This window comes from Sinohyriopsis cumingii, chromosome 2, assembly GCF_028554795.1.
Source record: "Sinohyriopsis cumingii isolate HCF-2022 chromosome 2, ASM2855479v2, whole genome shotgun sequence".
In the NCBI taxonomy this organism is placed as follows: domain Eukaryota; kingdom Metazoa; phylum Mollusca; class Bivalvia; order Unionida; family Unionidae; genus Sinohyriopsis; species Sinohyriopsis cumingii.
In genome coordinates, this window is record NC_142962.1 from 14,918,573 (window position 1) to 14,927,624 (window position 9,052).

A 9,052-nucleotide genomic window follows, 5' to 3' on the forward strand; every position below is an offset into this window, starting at 1 on the left:
GGATACTTTGCGCTAAGAACTAAAAATACCCTTGATTTTTACATTCGTTTTAAACTGACAACAAAACTTGTTATATAACATTAATTGAATTGCACTGTTTATTCTTAATGATATGGCTTATTCGAACGTTCACATAGGAAAGTGATGGCAACCAGATTATCATGTAGACAATTTCCCAGCAACATTCTGACAAGACACATATACATTTTTTTCCTTACTCACAAAAAGTAAAGAAAGCTAACATTGTATTGTAATTATCTAATACGCTTCACACCATATTAGCTCTCCATGTACAATTTATAGTAATCATAATAGCAGAAAGTCGTCGACCGTTGACGTAATTACAATTATTGCAGCTGAATTAGCTGAAACATTCACGCTCTTGTAGAATTAGCCATACTTCCCTTTTTCCCTTTTGATTTCTTTTGCCATGCGCATTTCTCTGGGTTAGCTATATTAATCCAATAAATTGCTTGACTAACACGTATATATGTTTAAGACAGACAATGGAAAGTTGCTTCGCAAGCATACTTAAAGTTGGTTGATAAATCAACCGTGTTCTAAATTTCTATTTTCACTCAAAGAGAGAAAGAATAGAAAAGAAATTAATATATTAATTTAGTTTATGTCTTAATGAGAAATGTTAGCTTCGGAAATGCACTTAAGATTCCGTTAATTAGGAATATGGTTAGCCGCACACGAATGGTATTGTACAAATCGTTAGTAATCAATAGAAGGTCATAGCGGACAGATTAATTTGAAGAAGAAAAAATAAAAAACGTTTATCTTCACTGGATTCACTGGCGTACTTTTGATGTACAATCATATTGCATTGAATATATTACATTCACCCGGGATTTATTCTTGAGAAACGAATGTATGTAAGGAAATTCAGTTTCTTGTGAGAGGCGAGAGTATGAATGGACATCGTTAAATGTGCATATGCTTACGTACAAAGAGCAGAGAAATCAGTTATACGTAGTGTATTAGCCAAACACCATTGCAAGAATATATCAGGCAGTAACTGTAACGAAATGATTAATCTCTTTCATGTTTCAAGAGAGAGAGAGAGAGAGAGAGAGAGAGAGAGAGAGAGAGAGAGAGAAGGAGAGAGAGATAATTGCTAGTAATTCTTTTGAAAATGTGCATTTCGTGCGCAACTATGGCGTCATTGCTTAACAAATTGATTCCTGTGAGTTGGGTACCAAATGAGAAATCAAGAAATCTAATCCACTTTGCATTAGCGCTAATTGTCAATATTCCACATCACCCACACACACACCGTTGTTTCAACTCCCATACTTTCTCCATCTGTGACTCACTTTGCTACATTTCACCAACCAATCAGATACAATATCATTTCTTAAACTGTTGTATGAAACACAAGAAATATCGATATCAAATAAGGTAATTATTATAGACGCAAGCATACGCATATATTTGTTTTATCTACAGGTGATATCACTCATTCAGGAAATTTGCATTAGTTTATTGGCATTATGTACTGTATACCAACGGGTGCAGTTATCAAAACATATAGGTCTAAAAAAATGGTCAGTTGCATTTCGACTTTAGCATTGGTCAAATTGTACAGAGTGTGGCTCCTGATAGGAAATATTTCGCTTATCTTGAACAGATTGAATAACCTTTTCTAGAGTCTAATGCTTTTATGCTGATGTAAAAAATTAGCAGGTACACACGTGGATCCGCACTCATGTATATATTTTATTCTATCAGTCGGCACCAATGTTCTAAGTGGTCGGATGATTTCGTGCCATATTAATGAAATTGCCGTTCAATAAAAGCATGACTTTGCTGCTTTGAGTAGCTTAAATAAACACTGAATTCCTGCAGTCGACAAATCAATAAATTGACTCACCGCCGAAGCTTTCATCCAAAATCGCTCTCCGTGATCTTCGGCACACCCATTCTGCAATGTTAGATATGTTGCCATTTTCCAGACGTTCAAGCTTTTCAATAGTCGCCCACCTATGGAACTCAATATCCCGTCGTTCATAGATTCAAAGAGTTATTGTCTGTTTTCTTTCCAAAAGTCATATATGCAGCTCAACATGTCCAAAATAGGCACTCAAAGATAATCACTTCTGAAGTGTTGGTGCATTTAACATTTGTACAAACTGATATTTTTTGTTTAGGTAGCTAAGGTCCAAGCAACCCAAAATTACTTAAACATGGATGGGTTATTGTGAGCCTTCGTGCACTACTCTTAGCTGAATATCTGTCCCCAAGAAAGAATCATTACATATAAAGGTATGACAGGAAGTCATCTGTCAATAATCATCGATGCTATGACACCTTTAAAAAAGTATTTTAAAATCATAAATTTGCACAGGCTCTATATCATATGCTCTATTCGCCATATAATAAAGGAAATATTGATTTTTGTCCAGTATGGTACAGTTATTGCAATCACACTTGTTTTCTGAAACAAAAAGCCTGTGCAGACGATTTACAGACGGTCGTAAATCGTCATAGAATTCCAATGGTTTATTATACTTTTTATTGACTTGATCGTTTTTATAACAAGAATGTTATTGCGATCATTACAGTTGTATGGTCTTTTCATAATTTAATAGGATCTACACGTAGCCACGTCGTTTTGAGCCCGGTCTTTTCTCGCATGCATATTGAATGGCCCCCAGCCCGTCTGCAGTTACCAAGCAGGCGGACAAGGTACGAACAAATCCACTATTTCAAAATGGTTACAGTTACTAGTTACAACATCCTATTTAGAGTGTTAAAATCTGAACTTTGCGGCAAAATAATTGCTATAATATGGTGATCTTAGATACTATGGCATCTAGAGCGCACGTTACTTCATGCGCACACAATAAAAGATACATTTAGATTATCATGTATTCAAAATTATAAAGCAAAGATTGGAGAGCATTTTGTATAAACTCTGCTTGATTTCGGTGACGTACTTAGGGTAAATGGCACCCTTGTAGAATGAAGCTTCAAAGGCGATTTAGCGCCCTAAAATCTCTGGCGCCTAGGGCAACTGCCACTTCTGTCCTTCTCCCGCCCTCGTTAGTACGCTTCTAACTCTTTTGCCAATCTTTGGTTATCAAACGTCGTAGTTACATTGTTAGGATTTTGTGCCATGTTTACTTGAATTCAATTGATCTGGGAATTTGGTGACCGTGTTGTAATCATCCATCGCTGTATCTTCAAACCGTATGCTCTGTAATGATGATTACACGAGTTCACTGGTGATTTAGTACTCTTCTCTCACTAATGCTCTGGAAATTCGTCCTGGTTTTGTCCAGAGAGTCTATCCAGTCTTTCCCTGATGAAAGCATTTAAAATATATTAATTCCCGTTAATTTCTCCTCAAAGCGTAACAGTTTTAATCTGAGCCCGTGAATGGACAGCAATTTATACCACAACCGCGAATTTTGGCTCTCACTCAGGATCTTAGTTCGTTTTTCTTTACAATTTCGTCGATTACAGCCGAAGGGTACGCCTTATGTAACTTGGGGGACATTACACAGGAGCGATGGTCCGAAATCGTGTTCAGTGCTTTCACTAAAGAAGAGATGACCAGGTAGACGTATAGTGTGCGAATACTGGGTTTGCTCTTTCTTTCATTTCATGGGTGATAGTGCACTCCAGAATACATCCAGCAAATGATTTTCGTCTAAAATATGCACTGAGATATCCTGGATGCTGCCGCAACGCAGTCTATAGAAACGCTGCCTTAATTAACAGATCGTATGCGATTCCCCATTGGATTCACCACCCACGCGAATAACTTGTCGCATGGTCTATTTTGATCTATCACCAATATTCCAAGTTGAGTTTCTTTGCTGATATACTGGGTGACGTGAACAAACTCGAGAATTATTTTAAGTCTAAAGAGAGGAGAGAACTCTCCCTAGATAGAGATGATAGTTTGGATCAGTCAGTGCTATGCTGACTCGCCTAGAGGCCGCATTGTAAATCGTAATCATTTCAGGACTAGCAGCATAACAGCATGTTTCATCTTTGATAATAATTAAAATAAAAAGGCCTAAGATGTAAAATTTCTTGCAAACACCAAAGATATGCCCCCTCTCAGAGTTAGTACATAAATACCAGAAATTACTCTGACACGCCAGAGGGGCCCCGAGTGGCCGAGTAGTCTAAAGCGCTCTCCGTTACGGATCACTGCCATCTCACCTCTGTCTACGCCGATTCGAGTCTCGGATTCAGCCAATGTGGGTATGTGAGAAAGTTTGCCAGTAGCTTCTCCTGGGTCGGTGGTTCTTTCTGGGTTTTCCCGGGTTCTTCCTCCACCATTAATACTGGCCGCCATGTATAGCCTACCGTGTGCTGAAAAATGGCGTTAAACCCCACAACAACAACAACAACAACTGACACGCCAGAAGGAACCCAGATTACTCTCTTTGGAACGATCTTAACATGATCCCAAGTGATATTGCCCTTAAAAAAGGTACTTTTGAGTGATATAAGAAAGATCTTATGGCAGACGACAACACGGTAATTCAGAAAATATGCTGAGCAGTACTAGTAGAGCGACATGTACGCAACAACCGCCGACAATGATGTAATACGTGTCAGTCGATCAAACTAGCACCATGTAAAAAGTGTGGCATCAATAAAGTTTAAGACTACAATTCCAACACAACAGCGCGAGTCGTGTGTAGCTATATGATGGGATGCGTATTGTGTATATCAATATTTCTGTGTAACATTTGGTACATGTTCCTGACTGTAAACAAGATAGAAGATGGCTAATTGTTTTTGTTCAGGGGTGAATATTCTATTTTAAAGATACCGAGCTATACGTATGTATTTATAAGTTAAATTCAACTTATCTATTGAACCTTTTGAGAAGTTTAGAGTAATTTCTCATTGTCTAAGTGTGGTCATGTGGGTTCTTAGAAGAATTAAAGTATTTCCCATTGGATGGGTCGGTCAGGTTGGTTGTTTTGCTGTTGAGTAGTAAGGTGTGTCATATACGTCGTAATAGACAGCTGGAGATGTATATAAAGAGAGAACTGAGCTATTATTTAATACCTATTTCGGATTCTTATTTCATAATTTGTTCTGTTAAAATCAGTTTGCAGTTGTGTTTAATGTTGTGTTCAGAGATAATTTGGGTGGAGATAATTGTTTGGATAATTCGTTGGAATTACAACGTGCTCATTGGATTAAAATGTTGTTCCTGGACTGATGTGAATTATTCAAAAGACTTCTGGACAATGTCATTGTTAAATATAAGGACTGTTGGTAGACTAGTATATTCTAAGATCTATAATTTATTCGGAACATTTGATCTTTAGGACTTTTGATATAACTTTTGAAATTAATTTGGATTTTCTTCAAAATAAGTTCCTCTTAAAGATTCAATTCATAACTTTTATAATTAAATTCTTTGTTAAATTTTACAAGACTTGCTGGTTTTGCTTCTTTCTGTTACTTAGTTTATGTTCATAGAGTTGCAACACTTGCGTCTATCTGACTTTCCGCTCGTGAACAAAGAGCACATTATCCAGCGCTATCCTAGATTTTACGGTGTTGTGTGAGCATTCTAATATGAAGGCATCTAACAGCAAAGAATGCTGCCGCTATCGTAATGACAAGAACAAACACATTTACTATAAACCAGTCAATATCATTGCTAACTGTTTTGCGAGGAATGACATAAAACACTCATCCATTTTTTGTATGTGTTTAACTTCTCTGCCAACCGTTTGAGTTGCATACTGAGACATTATTTTACATTTCTAACTCGCTTTTAGGTGGGATATTGGGAGGTGGCGTTGTACCGTGATTGCAATCACAATTGTGCATGTAATAAACCCAATCACTGTTAGAATTTAAGTGCTCTTGTTGCCCTGCTCAAAAAGGCAGGCTCGCAGACGCTTAGGTAGGTTTGTATCTTTGTGGATGATATTGTTTATGGGATGTGCTTCTCGTAAATTATTGGCTCCTGGATAGTCGATTAATGTAAGCTTTCTGTCAGCAGATGTCCATGTAAATTGTTTGTTTTAAAAAACAAAATGTATTGCTGGCTTGAAAATGTGAGAACAATGGAATGCTGAACACAATTGTCAAATTATTTTCAAAATGCATTGCTGATGAAACCAATTAGATAACTTTTTCGCTCGGGTAAAGACGGATGTATTCATACAGATAAAATCTACTATTTACAATTTTTAGAGCGGTCATAAATCTTTCACAGGGATATAAAAATTCCGCAACGTTGGGTAATATAAATTGAGTTCATGAAATTACATGTTATTCTATATGTTTGTCCTATTCGCATTGTTATAAAGCAATTTCCAACAGCAACATTATCTATTTAACAACTGGGCCATACGAATACCACATTCAAAGGGTGATCAAAATGAGTTGCGTGATACATAAGTAGCCTACATTCAAACGGTTATCTAATGGAGTTGCACGAGATAAATATGTAGCCCACACTCAAATTGTTATCAAACGGATTTGCATAAGAAACACATTTTTAAAAAATAAATTTTCCACGACAATATATGGAACCTGAGAATCATTGTTTTATATCAATTCTCAAACCAGTGCAATTATGAACATATAGATGAAAATGTATATCTCACGAAATGATCTTGAACTCTTCTGGATACAGAGAGAAAGTTTTCTATTGCATGTATTGGCAATTACATATTCTGAAGAAAAAACCTAAGAAGTAGAGAAAAAGAAATAAAGACATTACAAAGAAAAATATTTTGAAAATGATTAATTCTTTTCTGTTGAACATGAACAAAAATCCTTTAAAAGAGAAATACAAACTGAAAGACAGTAATAAAACATTGTTGTTATTTGGTCAATGAAAGACATTTATATAAAATATCTATTATTTGGTGTCAAACATAAAATCCATTTTATATGTTTGTAGATATTGATTCCTCTAGTACAAATGACCAGCCATTTGTGCACCAATAACAGTATTCATTCACGCCATTTATGTTCGCAATCAGTTTTGTATCATGCATGCAAGCGGCATATTTGTAACGTTTAAATAACATCGAATAAAATCTTATATTGCTCGCATTCGAATTTCTAGATTTGTTTTTGGTTTGCATGTAAATAAAAAAAAGTGTGCTACGGGTAACATAGGCTTAAGTAAAACATACTTACTCATTTTTAATACTTATTTTCCAACTGCATCCATAATTTAGTTTAACGTCATAATAGATTCAACATATGCACAAATCTAAAACATTACCTCATTGCAAAATTCTTTTACTCCATTACATCCAGAGAACAAAGTATGTACGAATCTTCAACAGAATTTAAAAAAGAGTAATCTTTACTGTCAACTATCTCGCTGATTTTAAGATAGAGTTCATTGTCAGAATTATAATTTTAAACTAAAACCAAATTAGCTTTACATCTTAAGTACGTTTAAAAAGTTTTGAGTAACTCCTCTGTTATTAATTTTCATGAATATCTAAAGTTTACACACTTTCCCATTTTGTCTGACTGCCAACTTATAAGGATCACAAGGTTTAAAGAGACGATAATTTGGCAATTTATAAAGTCTGCTTTTAGTTTTAATGACACATTGAATAATTTCTTTTAATATTAAATGTTCTTCCGCAAGATTGAAAAAGCCATACGTGTGCCATCTCATCGATAGAATCGTAAGTAGACTTCACAGTCATATAATTCTATCCTATATATAATATTAGCTTCTTATTCCTCCTTATTTCTCTCTTCATCTTTACATTGGTAGACACAATATGTTCTTATTCGGGTGACAATCGTTTATTTATCTAGTAACATTTTCCATGTTATCAATAGTTCCACTTGAAAAGCATTTTTAGTCGTCATTATCAACCTTGCAATATATTCACTGCCAAATTATTTCCCATACTGTTTTTGGTTTCAAATAATTATAAAATTTTTATTTTAATGATACAAATGATAAATCTGTGTAATTGTCAAGGTCATGATCAATTTACAAATGTTTATCATTCGTAGTCCATCCGAAATAACATCTTATCCAAAGTTTAACTTTTAATTTAACATCTCTTTGTTTTTGAACAAATCATTAAAAATAATAATTTATTGGATATTTTTTAATCATGTATCCTTGTGCTTGTGGATTTGTGGGGTTGCAAATAAATGGCTCAAAATTGGAATCTTCAAGGCTTTTCATACGGTCATTCTTCTACTCTAGAAAGTACGTAATAATAACTGAAGGAATACAAATCACCTTTTAATGCAAAGACATTAAGCTATTTGATATATACTATCGTCAAATGATCTTTTACTTCACAGAATTTCACTTGAAATGTGTTTAATGCGACCGTAATCCTATTCTTAATAATTATCGTATCATTTGTAGATACCATTTCCTCTGTAAAAGAAATTTAATCTTATAATCTTCTTTTATGATCTAATTAGTCAATTAAAAGTAATTCGGACATTAACCAAGTAAGTTTTACCACGTACAATGTTAATTGCGCAGTCATACATAATAATTAAATTCAAGTTATATGGTAAATGTTTAGAACCTAAATAACAAGGTGGTACATTAGGTATACCAGATAATAAATGTTTAGGACCTAAATAACAAGGGGATATTTTAGGTAGACCAGATGTTGAATGTTTGGGACCTATGTAACCAGGGGGTTGTTTAGGTACACGAGATGGTAAATGTTTAAGACCTAAATAACAAGGGGATATTTTAGGTAGACCAGATGTTAAATGTTTGGGACCTATGTAACCAGGAGGTTCTTTTGATACACCAGATGGTAAATGTTTAGGACCAAAAATTTATATTTAAATTATTTTCCACACATTTGTTTGCTTTCTGCTCTGATTGGGACCCCGGCCCAGTCATACCAAAGACTTACATTGATTTTACAAAACCATATTGTCTTAATCTGCTTATGGTACTGACGATTCGCTCCAATGTCAAGGTTCAGAAAATTGATCATGTAATACTAATTAGGCTATTTCAGTAGGAACATTGTTCAGGGCAACAACCAAAGAAATCTTCATTACCTCACACGAGATGCCATTAATTTTTCACTAT